The 15,417-nt window shown below is 62.9% G+C and overlaps 1 protein-coding gene across 2 annotated transcripts in view; it reads right to left on the bottom strand.

Moving 5' to 3' along the window:
- LOC107157301 (lysine-specific demethylase 4B) overlaps positions 1-15,417 on the bottom strand; it is an 88,559-nt gene that overhangs the window by 70,571 nt on the left and 2,571 nt on the right. For both annotated transcript variants that reach the window (XM_048812454.1, XM_048812451.1), the window contains exon 2: positions 8,336-8,445. The gene's annotated coding sequence lies outside the window, so the exon portion shown is untranslated. The remainder of the gene's footprint in view (positions 1-8,335; positions 8,446-15,417) is intronic.

Genomic DNA, 15,417 nt, shown 5'->3' with positions numbered 1-15,417 from the left:
CCACCCCCCGCTGCACTGGCGAGGGGCCCTGAAGGGGATGTGGCCCCCGTCCCACAGCCCTGCACTCTGCACAGAGTCCTCAGGCTCCTCCTGAGCCAGCCAGGAGGCCACCCAGTGGGCAGCATTGCCCAAGTGCTTATGAAGGAAAGGGGCCATCACAACCAACCCCGCCAGAGAACAGATGCCAGTGTCGCAGGCCACAGAGGCTGCCCACCCAGAAGGCCACCCCTGCTGGAGCTCTGACCCAGCCCTGGAGTCCGAGGGGCCCAGGCCACCACACTATGCCAGCCAGGCTGACCTACCCCCAGGGCCCTGTACCTGAATCCTCCCCTGCGGCTCCACTAGCCCCACAGCCTCCTGGACCCCCTGGTCCTTCCTGCCCTTCCACCCAGACGCCCATATGCCACTGGGGACTTCTGGGCTTGTCCTCGGGAAGCCAGCTGCTGAGGGTAGCAGAAACCTTGACCAGCACGGTGATGGCTAAATGGCCAGGGAGCACCCACGAGAGGGCACAGCAGGCCGACTGCCCGGCAGGCAGTGCGACAGGCAGGGAGGTGAGGGGCAGGCCCAGCGTGAAAACCCCTGGTCTCACCTGTCCCGAGACTCAGGTGCCCTGCGTGGGCAGTGGCTGCGGCCGGCACATCCGCGCCTCCTAGGTCTCAGCCTGCCCTGGGCGTCCCCTGCAGTGCCTGCAGGACTGCACGGCAGCGCCCTCTCCCACAGGTGACCACAGGGGCCACCAAGGTGGGCAGGCCATGGAGCTAGGTGCCCAGCCAGGTTCTGCTGCCATCCCGAGTCTCCCACCCTTGTGGGATGTGCCAGGACCCAATGGCACCCACCAGCTCCCGCCCATCCCCCTTTCCTTTGGGCTGCCTCTTCTGCCCCCAGGTGGCCACAGTAGAGGGGTCTCCAGCCCCCCGGGGCTCCTGCAGGAGGGGCTGCCTCCCCCTCCAGGCCTTCAGGCACAGTCACCCAGTGTCCAGGCCTGCCACATGCTTGCCTCCTGCCCCAGGCCAGCATGTCCAGAGCAGTGTGCCCAGGGCCAGAATGGAAGACCCTGGACAGCAGCTGCCAGGGCCTAGAGAGGTGCCAGGTTCATGCTCTGGAAAACGGGGAGCCCCATGCCGCACGGGTCCAGGGGCGAACCCCCGAGGGTGCACACAGCCCACGGCGCTGACACCACACTGTCAGGAGCACCTGCTCTGGTGTGATATGAGGGACCCCAGACACTGCCTTGGCAACCCAGGAGACCAGATCCCAGGACTGAGAGCTGTGACCTCTCCAACGGACTCCCCCATACAATGGATTAGTAATCTGAACGCCTCACAGGGTGGCTAGTGGGGAGTGGCTGGAGGAAGCGGGCCACTGAGATCACATTGTCGTTGTTGTTTTTGGTACCAGGGATTGAATTCAAAGGTGCTTAACCACTGAGCCGCACCCCAGCCCTTTTTATTTATTCTGAGTCAGAGTCTTGCTAAGTTGCTTAGGACCTCACTAAGTTGCTGAGGCTGGCTTTGAACATGTGGTCCTCCTGCCTCAGCCTCCTGAGCTGCTGGGATGACAGGCGTGTCCTCCATGACGGGCAGGATCACATGCCTTGTCCCTGGCTCCTGGCTCTCCTCCCTGGCTGCCACAGGCTGAGCTGCTCTCCTCTGCACACCCTCCACCATGACGCTCTGCCTCCCTAGGCTGCAGCTCGGGCTCAGCCTCCTGTGGACTGTCCCTCTGCCACCAGCACCAAAACATGCTCTTCCTCCTGTCAGCTGTTCCGGCCAGGCGTCCTGGCCACTGCGCCCCAAGGCTGGCGAATACATGCTCTCACCTGGAAACTCTCACTCCGGGACAGGCTGGCCACAAGAAGGGAGAGCAGGCCAGGGTGCCGGGCAGTCTCCGCACGTGCCTCTCCCTGCCTGTGTGTGCCCTTTCAAGTGGCTTTTTCTGTAGCTAAAGAATAAAGAAGAAAATCTAAATGGTTCACAATCTCCACAATCCACAGCACTCGCCCTGTTTTGTGAAAGAAGAAATCACAAGCCGAGCGTGTGCACACACAATAACCAGTGAGCGAGGCTGGCGCACGTCAGGAGGCTCAAACAGGAGGAGGCCAAGTTCCAGGTCAGCCTGAGCAACTTAGCAAGACTCAAGTCTCAAAATGAAATTTCAAAGGGCTGGGGTGCAGCTCGCGGGAGTGCCCGTGCCTGCCGCGTGTGGGATGGATGGCTCCCTAGTTTTGAGACAAATACCTTGGCTGGAGTCTATCCCTGGGCCCCGCCCTCCAGTTTACCAACACCAGGCCAGGGCAGGGGGCCTCGGAGAGTCCCTGGGAAGACCACACACCGTCCAGGACAGCAGCGTGCTCCGTGACAGCGCACCACACCAACCCCAGGGTCGAGCACCAGGAAGGCTGATCAAAAGCCAGGCCGGGGTCCTGAGCAGCACTCACTAGCACAGACCCCGAGGGGTCGGCACGTCCAGGTGCTCAGCATCCCTGGAGGCAGGACATGCAAGTCGGGACCACAGGAGGTGCTCTGCACCCTCCAGGTGCCAGGGTCAGGAGGAGACAGGTGCTGGTGAGGAAGAGGGAAGCCAGGCCCTCGCACCACAGGAGGGGCGGAGCTGGGGCAGAACTTAGCTGACGTGTGCCCAAGGGCAGTGAGAACTCGCCACACAAAGGCTCGTGTGTCCACGTGTCCACCACAGTGCAACCCACAGCGGCCAGGGAGCCAGCACCGTGGCCAGCCACACAAAGGTGCCGCTCAGCCTCACAGAGCACGGCGGCTCCGGGCACGGACACAGGGGGGGCCTGCGTGACACCGTGCTCCGCAAGAAGCAGACACCAAAGCCACACATCTTCTCCCTGGGCAAAGAGGTGAAAATGTCCGGAAGGGACAGTGGCGGTGGAGGCTCGGCCAGCAGAAGCCCTAGGTGAGGCCTGGGTCGTGCACCTTGGCGGGCGAGCTGCTGCGTACCGGGCGGGGGCGGAGCTCCCCTGCACCAGCAAAGGGAAGGGGCTGCGAGGGGACAGACAGGAGGCCTGCGCCTGGAGCGTGAAGGTCCCGCTGCCCGGGGCCCAGGGGCCGCAGAGGGCTGCTGTGGAGGCCTGCTGAAGGCGGAAACCTCCTCAGCACCGGGCTGGTTACGGGGGCGACGCACTTTGCGCAGCTCTGACACGAGGGCCCACGGGGGACGCCAACCTCTGCCCACCCGCCGACGGGCAGTCTGCCCTACGACCACAGGGGCACCCTTCATCAAGGGCCCTTCCTCTGGCTCCTGCTGGGCCAAAGGAGGTGGTGGGCTCCAGCTCCACCAAGGCCCAGGCACCTGCAGGCCACCAGGCAGCCCCGGGCCAAAGTAGGCCCCACGGCCTGGGGTCCAAGGCCCGCTGCCCCGTGCTGCCCCGTGCTGCCCCGTGCTGCCCGGTGCAGAGAACTCCAGGAGGAGGCAAGTGCTCCAGAAGGAAGAGGAGGAGAAGGGCGGTCACCTCCTCTTGGCAGGGAGGCGGGCCGCGAGGCAGGCCCACGGGGGAGGGTGGCTTTCCACCAGCGCCTTCGGGTCTCCCTGCGGGGAGCAGCTCCACTGTGAACCACGACGCCCTGTGCGGCCCAGTGCTGCCCAGGCCCGCCCCACCCTGGACCGGGCGCAGGGCTGTCCCAAGGTGACAGTCTCTGTGGGGCGGACCTCCTCTGTGGGGCACAGCCAGGCAGGCCCAATCCAGAGAGCAACCAGCAAACCCTCGGAGAGGGAGAAGCCCAAGCCAAAGCAGGTCCAGGGCAAGAGAGGCCATCAGGCAGGGACAGGGACTGGGCGTGAGCACCAGGCATGTGGGGCACAAGTCACAGACAGATCCACGGAGAAACAGTCCAGACATAGGGGGACATCGGTGATGCAGGGCAAAGCTGAGGTGAGCAAGGCGGAGTGGCCAGGGGAGGCCAGCTGGGCACGCTGGGTGGCCAGGATAGGGAGCCTGTGCCCCGGTGGGTTTGGATGGGAAGCTGAGGGGCTGGGTAGGGAGACGGGGCCCAAGGGATGACAGAAAGCTCCCTCTACGTGGGGGATGGCCACAGGCTGGGCCAACTTTGGGACCTGAGACCTGTGCAGTGGTCATAGGCAGCACAGTACACACACAAAAATACAAACACATGAGTGTGCACACACACACCCCACAGACACACACACCCACCCACGGGGACGCCAGCTCCTGTTCTGGTGCCAGCTGGCCAGGCAGGATGATGGTCCCCCAAAATGGCCATGTCCTCAGCCCTGGAATCTGTGGGGAAGTCACCTCACAGGGAAAAAGGGACTTTGAAGACAGGATTAACCAAGCACTTAGAGGGCTCCTGGCTCCCGTGTGCCGCAGGAGCACCCGCACCGTCCCGTGGGAGCGCACCCTCCCCTGCCCCCCGGAGGGCTGAGAGCAGCGCTCTGTAGACTGCAGGCTACCGGCCCTCACACGCCAAGGCGAGGGTGGTGTGTGCGTGTGCCGGGTCTCTGATCGGGACCCCACACGCCTCAGGGCCTAGCTCCCGAGGCCCCAGCAGCCTGCTGTCCTGCCACACACGACCACCTCTTATGAGCGCTGTCCCAGGCTGCCCAGCCAGCCCCTCCACAACCTGGGAGAGGAACCAGCAGGGACGGCCAGAGATGTGTGACAAGAAGGGACACATCAGCCAGGCTGAGAGAGCCACCTGTGGCAGGCAAAAACTCTCTTGGTCACAGCCACAGCAGCCGGGGGCACCCTTCCAAGATCCTGCCCCATACAGCTCCTCACCCATGGGCTGACCCCACTAGCCACGGGCAGGGACAGACCACTGAGCGCGTGAGGCCTCCACCCCACCTACAGCGGAACTGTCGTGGCCAGGCAGCGTCCTGTCCACCTCGCCCACCCCACAGGGGCCCACGACCAGACAGTTCTCCCTCTGGACGCCGGCCCTGGGACAAAGTGCCCAGCAGCAGGATGGGCCACCAGGAGGCAGGCTGAGAAGAGTCAGGGCCACCCTGTGGTGGCCCCACTCTGTGTCCAGTGAGCACCGAGAAGCCCGGGACGCTGCCCCAGCCCTCAGTCGGCGCGCACTGCGGCTGGTGCCGGGGACGGTCTGACCGGGCAGGTGCTCAGACCCGGCAGAGGCATAGCCTCGGGCTGGGACCAGAACAGCGCTCGCCCCGCATCCTCCTCGGAAGCACAGAAACCAAGGACGGGTCCTTGGAAAGTGGGAGGGGCTGTCTGAGCATGGAGGGTCAGCGCGCCCTGGGGACCGCAAGGGCCATCTCTCCCCAGGCTCTCCCCTCCACCTGCTCCCACAGGTCCCTGTCCCGGGAGTGAGACCCCCCCAAATACCCAGTGCACCCCAGCCAGCGCAGGCCCACGGCGCCCCCACCGTATAGAGGCTCCCCACTGAAGCACCTCCCACAGGCAGCCAGGACGCAGGGGCCACCTCCAGGCACAACTCTTGCAGAGGTGGCCTAAGACAAACAGCTGGGAGCCCAAGCAGGTGGCCACCAGCAGCCCCCAAAGCTGCCCTAACAAGAGCAAGGGGAGCCCTCATCTGTGGTCCCGTCTGTGTGGGGAGCCCAGTGCAGGGAGGAGACAGGTCGGGTGCCAGAACACCATTGCTCACCCCACCCCACTGAGCACCGCGGTGGGCCAGCTCCTCCACGGGCCAGATACTCCTGCCTGCTGCCCAATCGTCACCACCTGGCCCCCGTGTCCCCGCCCCACCCACTGTGCCAGATCCTGCGCTCCTCTCAGCCTGTCCCAGAGGCAGGGCCAGGCAGCAGGAACAGCAGCTCAGAGATACAAGAAGGATGAGTGCTGAGCAGAGGTGGCCAGAGGAAGCCCAGGGGGTGCCAGACACGATGGCTCAGAGGCCACACACTGGACGCTGCAGGACTGGCTGGACGGTCAGAGTTGCAGAAACCAGAGGAACAAACAGGAATACAGGCGGCCAAGGGCAGCAGCTAAGGAGAACCACAGTTCCAGAGGTCTGGGAGGTGTGCGCAGCTCACAGGGACCCAGAGCACAAGTACGAGCTGGGCTGCGGCCTGGGCCCTGGCTGACCGGGACACTGTGACAAGGAAGAGCAAGGCCCAGAAGGCAGGAAGGGCCGCCCACATGCCTAGGCACGAGCGCCTGGCCACCGTAACCCCAGGACTGCCTCCTCTCGCAGTTTGAGGCCAGAGGCCAGGAGGACCTCTCCTGGGCCCTGCTCCTTTGGGGCTCTCCGTGCGTTTCCCCACAGCCCTGGGCTCCAGCCCCCATCCAGCTCCTGGGCCAGCAGCGCTGTGTCATCCAGCTTCATCCTCACTCTGGCCTCCTGCCTCCTCCCATGAGGACCCTGGGTGACCCTGGGCCCAAATGACCAGGGTGACCCCAGCTCAGGGCCCTTCACTGATCCCATCTGAAGAGCCCCTCTGCCACGTGAGGTGACACAGCCCCAGGCTCCAGGGATCAGGGTGCTGCTTGGGAATACCGTTCCGTTCAGTCTGTCACAGTCACCACCGGACTGGCACAGTCCCCAAAGAACACGAAGACCCTGCAGACCGCCACTCGGCACCCCCCCCACCTCCCTGATGGGAACCTGCTCCGCCTGGGCCTCCAGGGAAGACGCTCAGGCACAAACAGCCTCTGCAAGAGACACTGCACGAGGTGACCGCAAGCTCACCCTCCAAATCGTCATGGCCACAGGGTGAATGTTCAGGGACAGTGGCCTAAAAGTGCAGCAGAGGGACGCTGGTCCCCCTGTCTGCTCCACATGCGTCCTGGCCTGCATCTTCATGCTGGTGGCATCCCTAGAGGCCAGGCCCAGGCACAGGCCCTGGGGTTCCCGCCTCCCCCCCCCCCCCNCCCCCCCCCCGTGAGGCCAAGGCACCAGGAGCACGGCTGCAGCTGACGACCCGCAAGAGCACAGGGTGGGAGAGAGCAGGCAGGACTCGGCACTCCCTGGCCGGCCTGTCGCTAGTCCCCAGGACTTCTAGGGCCACCCCCTAGAAGGTGTCCAAGACTCCCAGGCCTGGCCCGAGGAACCAGCCCCCCATGGGAGGAGGAGCATGGCGGAGAGCTGCCTGGAGCGTTCTCGGGGACTCTGGTCTCTACCCAATGAGGGGCTGGCCTTGCTCACACCCCATCTTCCTACGCAAGCACCCCAAACTACAGAAGAGAAATCCAGCCACCACCACGTGACCACGGCTTGGCCCTTGCTGAAAGCCGAGGAAGCGGAGGAGACCGACGGCCCTGCCCCCAACGGCAGCAGGTCCTCCAGCCTGTCCTGGGCACTGGCTTTGATTTTTAACAAGTGCAGTCCTGTCATGACATACAGGAAGTGCCCACAGCCCACGAAGTCGCAGAGGCGCCCCCGAACTGGAGCATGGCACCACACCGAGCCGCGGACTCTGCCCAGGTTCGTGGGCGCAAAGCTGAAGCTCAAGGTGTGATTTTCGGCCGTGCAGGAGGAAGCTCCGAGACCCGGAAAACACGAACCTGTTTAGGGGAAGAAACGGGTGCCACCGAGCAATCTCGGGGCTCCACTAAGGGCCAGAGGTGGAGGGGACCAGGTGGCTGAGAAGCGGCTGACTGGAGTCAGCGGTCCCTGGGCAGCCAGCACGGTGCCCACTAGGAGGGATCCACGGGCTTTCTCTACAGGACCTCGCAGGAAATAGTTTCAGATCTGCAGAGCCCAGAGTTCGGGCACAATGACCTCATCCTGCTGCTGTCACCGTTATTTACGTAAAGGAACAGGTGCAGCTGTGCCAATAAAGCTTTATTTACAAAATCAGAGAATGAGCCAGGCTTGACTCACGGGCCACAGCTGGGTGGCTCCCCACATGGATTCAGTTCCCAAATGTGGCTGGACAGAGCAGGCCTCCACGTGGACACATAAGGCCCAGGTCTAGCCCATTTAGGAGTGGCCACCTACGTGCCGTGGATAGGTGCCTGCGTGGCACTGGACCCTGGGCGATGCTGAGTGCCACGCAGTGTCTCAATGAACCCCTGCTGTAGCCCCTCACTGTTGGTCCCCACTCTGTGCCCACAACACAAGACAAGCCAGCACATCCTGAGCGATCCCCACCCCCACAGCACCAGAGGCAGCGAGCCCAGGAGGCAGGACAGGCCTTCAGATGCTGAAGGGCAGGAGCACACCGTGGACTAACCAAAGAAACATCCAAGAGCCACCTCTGCCCCAAGGTGGAGCCTCCCATGTCTGAGGGTGACTTGACCCCAGACGTCACAGGCACCAGAACTAGGCGGGCCACCGCCCCCTCCCAGGGTGCAGCCCAGAGACGCCACCCGGAGCAGGCATGGTGTCAGGCCTCATACAGCCACGAGGCAGCCAGGCCCACTTACCCACTCCAGCTTCCTGGCGAGCTCCAGGGGGCGCAGGCTGCAGGGTGACAGGAGCTCCAGGAACCGGCAGAACCTCTTCCTGTCGGGCAGCTGCAGTGAGACGGCAGCTCCTAAAAGGCACAAAACACCAGGATCACTGGCCCCGCCAGCCGGCTGGCCTTCCGCTCCCTGGGTGGGTCAGGTGCAGCAGCCGAGCGCACCGCCGCCTTGCTCGGGCTCAGCTGGACCAGCTGACGGTCAAGAACACGAGACGCGGGCGCACAGCCCCTGACCCCACAGAGCTCAGCTCCTAAGCCCGGGAGAGCGGCCTGCATCAGTCCAGTGAAAGCCAGGAGCTTCCGCGAGCCTCGAGCCAGACAGCCTCCCTGAGGCTCCGCTGTCGCTCTGCCAGGCCAAGTCAGAGGGAAAGCCACCGCCACCTCCTTCCCAGCAGAGCACAGGAAGGGCAGGGCAGGGTAGCAGGGGACTCCACCACGGGCCCCAGCTCCCCGCGGAGCTCAAGCCCTGCCCACGGGCCAACTGCAAGCAGGACAGGACCTTCAGCCTTGCTGTGACACCCAGCGCCTCACAGAGTGGCCGAAGCGCAGGCCCCTGCAGCACACGGGTGGCCCGGGCTCCAGTGTCCTCCTCTTCCTGTTGCTTCACCAGTGCCAACTCCTGCCCCACATGCAACTCCAGGGTCCCCTCAGTAGGCCTGAGCTTCAGGCACGACGCTCGTCCCGGGGGCCCTGGATTCTGTGATTCACCAGGAATTTCAAATGACGAAGTCTGACAGATACCCTGATGACACCAGCCACCAGCACGTGTTCTGAAAGACACAGATGCCACCAGGACAGAGCATCTGAGCGGGCACAGAGGGCCCGCTGCCAAGAGCACAGCAGCCCCGCTCTTGCTCTCTGGGGGCAACAATGCCAACTCCAAAGTGGGGGGCTGGTGGCTCCAGGGCTGGGGAAGCCCAGTTCTCAGGGCCTAGCCCAAGCCTAGGCACTGTCCATCGTGACCCCTGTCCACAGTGGGTGAAGGGCCAGGCCAGCAACCTCCATGGCCCCCTCAGGGAGCAGAAGTCAGGTCCCCACAGCTGGTCAGTGGCCACTCTGGGGTACGGAGGCTTGGCCCCAAACTCCGCCCCAGGCTCTGCTCAGACAAGGCCAAGGCCGGGGCCAGGTGGCCCACACAGCACCCACTCCCTAACCTGGACTCTGCATAGGGTGCCCCTCCATGGGACACAGGGAGAAGCTGCCTCACAGCGCAGACTCTGACCAAGACCACTTCAGCCAAGTAATGAGGGTCAGCACCCACCATGGGGTGGCACATGGCCTGGACAGCCTGTTACACGGAGGCCCTTCACCTCTGCATCTCCTCCCCGACCCGGCCACGAGGAAAACTTCAGACAGATCCCAGCAAGGGCTCCCCGCCACCCATCACAGCCCTCTGCAGATGGCCCAGGGTACAGCCTGGAGATGCGACAGCCCAGAGTCTACGGAGATGGGACAGCTGATGCCATGTGGGACCCTGGGTGGGTGTGGGACAGGAAGAGGACACAGGAACAAACAGGAACAAGCAGGAACCGGAATTGGACGCACACTGGAGTGGCTGTAACAGCAGCCTCGCTTCACTGACCACCAGACACACGTGTCACATGAAGCCTGACGGACAGCGGGGAGGCGGGGACAGGAACCCGGGGCTCTCTGCCCAGTGTCCCCGTTCCAGAAGTCAAGCCTGCTACCACAGAAAGGCCCAGGTCGGCTAGGTCTGCTGCATCCTGCTGCCCGCGGGCCTGCTGACCTCACTGTGAATTCTGGGCAAATCTGGGGCACTAAGAATAGAACTGGAAAGGGGAGCCGGGCCGCAGGCGCCAACACCCCAGCAGGGCGAGACCCGCCACTGCACAGCCGGGCTATCCGCACGTGCTGCCAGGACAGGCCCTGGGCAGGCAAGGCCCGCGCTGGCTCCTGTCTCACTCCTCTGGCCCTCTGAAGGGCCAGCTGGTGGCCAGCGAGAAACATGCAGCAGGAAACAGGTAAAGAGCCAGTAGCACCACCATGCTGGGGGCCTGCCACCACAGAGGCCATCCCTGGGGACCCCAAGGACCCACCCCCAATCAAGCAGAGGTGGTCTCAGCTATCAGACTGCCAGTCACCCCAGAGGCCCAGGGCTGACCCTGTGTGTGACTGCGTCCACATCAGACCAAACGTCCGCCTCTCGCGCCAGACCTCGTGCAGTCCTGAGAGGCAGAGAGCTAACTGGGCACCTTGGGCCAGAGACGGCTTTCATCTGCAGCCTCAGCCACCTGACCAGGATGCTCAGCGCCCAACCCAGCCCACTCCCTCCCTCCAGGGCCACCAGCCTAAAGCCACCCTCAAAAAGGATGAGCCATTTCCTGCCTCCACCCAGCAGGAAGGTGACCCTTCTGCAGGGTACTCTGTGGACCCGCTCAGGGTGCGAGGCCAGGCGGGGCTTCAGAAGGGCCTGATGGCGCCGAGGCTCTGCACCCCGTTACAGGAGCTCACACCCAGACCACAGGCAGAGTCAGCGCCACTGTGCAGGCCGCGTCCCTAGTCCAAACTCTGCCCGCTGAGAGGGCCTGAGCAATGACACCCAGCCGCAGGTCATGGTCTCCGAGGCTCACCCAGAGCCCTGGGAAGAGGCAAGGTGAGTCCGGGGCATCTGTGCAGCCAGAGAGGAGGGATGTGCACAGGACTGGCGGGCATGCAGAAGGGACGAGAAGCAGGTCCCGTGGGACCACTGCACAACCAAGAGTGGCAGCGTGGACTCATTCGACAGAGTAGACACACACGTCTTTACTTACAAGACACTCAGAGACTCAACGACGAGGGAAGGGCAGCTCTCCTCCCAAAGACCCCTGCTACCCGGTGCCAGGAGGGAGGGGACATGAAATCAGCAAGGGCATGTGACACGGAATGCAGGAAGTCAGGGTCGACACCTCAGGAGTTGGGTATCTGCACGGCTTTCAACGCACAAAGAGCAACTGTCCACTGGAAACCCCAGGGGATGCCCCCTGAGCCAAGGGTCAAGGCCAACTTCCCCAGTGACCAGCAGCATGGGCACCATGTGCCTCCTGACATCTGCACGTCACTTCTGCCTTCCTCCCCCATGTCCCTAGCGCAGGCTGGTCAGGGGAACGCACCTTGGCCAGGACAGGTGGTCCACAGAAGCTCTGACAGGCGCCCTTCAAGAATGCCAAGGTGGGTGCCAGCACATGGCCAGTTGCAGAGCACGAGACCCTGAGCCCCATCTCCAGCACCAAAAGCAAAGTGTCAAGGTCATGAAAGAAAGGTAAGGCGCTGGCCCATCCCAGGACCCTGAGGAGACAGGGTGGCCCAAGGCCCACGTGGGACCTGGACCAGGAAAGGGACGGCGGGAGGCAACGGTTGAACCCTGGTGTCACCCTGGAACTCACTGGTTTGGAGATTTCTATGTGCTTATGTAAGGTGCTGACAGGAGGGGCACGGAATGAGAGGGACAGGGGAACTCTCTGCACTGTCTTTGTGACATTTCTTTAAGTCTAAAATTACTTCAAAATAAGAACTTAAAAGAATAAATGCCGCTCGGTCCATTGTCTGAAGCCCAGAAAGGGCAGGTCCCAGCGGGAGAGGGGCTGCTGTGAGTGCCCAGACGTGGGGAGGGCGACACGCAGCAGCCCGCCACGTGCCCACGTGCCCCCGCAGGGCCACAGCCCCCACAGGCAAGGCCCAAACCCCACACTTCTCATCAACGTCTGCGTGCTGGGGAGGAGCCTCTTATTTATTTGGCCACATCTTTCACACCCTGAGACCCCAAAGCCCACCTGAGGGAGCTGCGGGGCTCAGCCAGGAAGACCCGCCCCAGCAGCCGGCTCGCACCCCAATGCAAAAAATGCAAACATCACACCATTCTTCCTCAATGTCACGGCCAAGACTAGATATAAACTAACTCAGGTGACAAACCCGAGTAATAAGGGTGTGGCGTTGGCAGAGGACAGAGACCAACGGGTGAGAACCGAGTCCAGACACACACCCGGACGTTAAGGTCAGCTGGTCTCCAGCGGGTGCCAGGGCCACTCAGTGGGAAGAGAACAGCCTTTCCAGCAGATGGCCCTGGGACAAGTGGGGTCCACACAGGAGAGAGCCAGAGCCCAGCTCACGGCATATTTAAAACTAAGCTGGGCACGCTGACGCACACCTGCAATCCCGGCGGCCTGGGAGGCTGAGGCAGGAGGATCCAAGTTCAAAGCCAGCCTCAGCAACCTAGCGAGGCCCTGTCTCCATGTAAAATAAATAAATAAACAAAAGGTCCGGGGATGTCGCTGGGCACTGAAGCGATTCCCAGTTCCAAAAACAGAAGCAGCACTAACACCACGGCACTAGAGCCGAGGAGCAGCAGGAGCCAGAGCCACATGGAGGGCGCCGTCGGGCCTCCCGGAAGCCTCCCCGGAGCGCAGAGCCCCCCCACATCAGTCTGGAGTGTCAGGAGAAGTGGGGCGCACACCAACCTCAGAACAGGCCGCTGCCCCGGGGGGAGCAGAGCAACACGGCAGGGAAGCCAAGGAGGCCTCTGAGCCTCCCTTCCCTGCGGAGAGGCCTCGAGCAGGCTCCGGGACAGCCAAGTGCACAAGACCGTGGAACCACCTGGAGGCCAGAGCCGCCACGAACAGCTGCCTGGACCCCACCTGCCCACAACGCCACACCCTCCCCAAAGCTCCCACATCACCAGAGACAGAGCAAGCAGGTGGACAAGCAGCCCTCCCAGAGGGCCAGCGAGCCAGGACAGCAGGTCTAGGACCAGGGAGGAGTCCCCAGTGCCCAGTCCACCAGGACACACCCCCCTCCCTGGTGCCTCTGGGTAGACTGCAGCTGGACTGCAGGCTGCAGGGCCATAGGCTCAGGGCTGACCATGGGGCTGCCAGCTGCAAGCTCACTCAGGACCTGGCCTGAGGGGGCTCAAGCAACCCCTGGGGCACTCAGTGTGGCCGACACACATAGTCCTTCTCGCGGCACCTGCATCTTTTTGGATCCCTAACTCAGGACAGTGAGGTGACCAGGGGGACAGGTCAAGTGGGAACAGAGGTCCTCCCTGACAGAGTCTTGGCTGGAAGCCAGTGGTCAGTGGAGGCTGCTCATGGGGGAGGGCAAAGAATCCCCCTCCAAGTTTCTTCCAGAAGGTTCCACTCCCACGCTAACCCTGCCTGACCCAGGTCCTAGTCCCACCTCTTCCAGAGCCCATGACTGCTCTGGTGGAAGCTGGTCAGGCCCACTCTGCCTTGCTGTCCCTCACTGCTTTACATGGGTCACTGGCTCACGTTCTTGGCGCCCCTGCAGGGCACTGCTACCATACCGCTGCCCAAGCAAGAGCAACGCCAGGAAGTGTGGGCAGCAGGAGACGTGGGCAGCTAGGCTTGCGCTCCTCTGGGGACAGTGAGTCTGCTCTGAGGGGAGCCGCTGACTACGGCACTGTGGAGACGTGTCAGAGCAGAGGGACGAGCAGGCTGGACTGTAGGCCTCAGGAGGGCCAAGGTTGGCAGGACTGAGGGGCAAGGGGAGGCCGCAGGAGGGGGTGGCCTAGCCCAGGGTAGCAGCATACAGGAGAGAGGACCAGGCCGACGCCACCTGGCTGCCCTGGACCCTGCTGGTCACCCAATCCCTGCACTGTCCTTCACTCTGAGAATGTGACCAATCCTCCCCTGGATAACTTGGGTCTACAGCACGTGCCTGAAGTCCACAGGTACCTGGGTCATGATGACCCAACCCATCTCAGATACGGCCACGCCCCTCTGGGCAGCACCTGGCCACGCCCTGCTCCGGGGGCTGAGGGTGGGCCAGCTGCAGCACCTGGGGCCTGACACTGCAGGCCAGGTGTGCAGAGGCAGCGTGCAGAAACAGAGGCCGCGACGGGCCAGGGAGATGACGGGCAGGCGACCAGGACAGGCTCCCTGGGCCACAGTCTTGAGGCCCTGTGTTAGGCAGGCAGGCGGCTGTGGGAGCCACTGGGCAGCCATGGATGGCAGGAAGGGCCAGACCACGGGTTTGTTGAAAGACCAAGGCGCCCCTGAGAGTCTCTCCACTGTCACCACAGAAAAGGATCTGAAAGAATTCACAACCAAGTCCCCAGGTCCCTGACAGCACGCCTGCCCTCCAGGACACAGCGGTCTGTCACCTGAGCCCTGTCGGATTCCTCATCTTTAGAAGCACACATGCACCAAAGTGCAGGGGGAACCTGACAACCCACACGGGACCCAAACAGGCCCCGGGGCGGGCGCCCGAGGAGGTGGGGAGCAGCAGCCGGCAGAGCTGAGAAACAGGCGCCAGGAGAGAAAACCAAGTCTAGAAACACATTCGGAGCTTCGGTGGGTGACCTGGGGGGCATCTCGAAGCACTGGGTAAGAACAGGTCCTTGGTGCTAGGACACCTGGGTGGCTGTGTGGACAATTAGGTCCCCACTTCACACCATGCGGAAGATCAGGGATCTGGGCCACCCAGGAGACGGCACAGGCGTCGGGAGAGCCCGGAGAACGCCCCTCAACGTTCCCAGCGGCTGTGCTCCAGCCCAATCCAGCTCCTCACTGTTGGAAATGTAACCGCCAGGTCCTGTACTGGTAGCACTGGGGCAGGCCCTTTGGGAGGTGACCAGGACCAGGTGAAGTCTAATGAGGGAAGTTCAAGGCCCCATGATGGTATCAGCGGCTTCCTAGGAAGAGGAAGAGAGGCCCCGCCACCAGCTGTGCTGTCTCACCCTGTGACTCCTCCACCACGCTGCAAGGCAACCAGGGATGTGCAGGGCGCGCACTACACTGTGAGACTTGGAGTCTCTGGAACCAAAATCCAAATGAACCTCTATTCTTCATAAATACCAAGTCTCAGGTATTTTGTTATGGCAACATGCTGCGGACTAATAGGGCACTATGACTCAATCCCAGAGACAAGGAGAGACAACCGTCATAAACGTGTGTAGATCAGGAAGGAGGGAAGAAAGGGGGACGGAAAGAAACCTCTCTGTAGGCGGTTAAAAGCGCCGTGACAACAGAGACCGAGAGAGAGTACATGCGGCGCAGGGTGCATCTCCCCAAGATATGGTAGAGCTTCAGT

Source organism: Marmota marmota, unplaced genomic scaffold, assembly GCF_001458135.2.
Source record: "Marmota marmota marmota unplaced genomic scaffold, marMar, whole genome shotgun sequence".
Taxonomy (NCBI): domain Eukaryota; kingdom Metazoa; phylum Chordata; class Mammalia; order Rodentia; family Sciuridae; genus Marmota; species Marmota marmota.
This window is presented reverse-complemented; position numbering and strand designations above follow the sequence as displayed.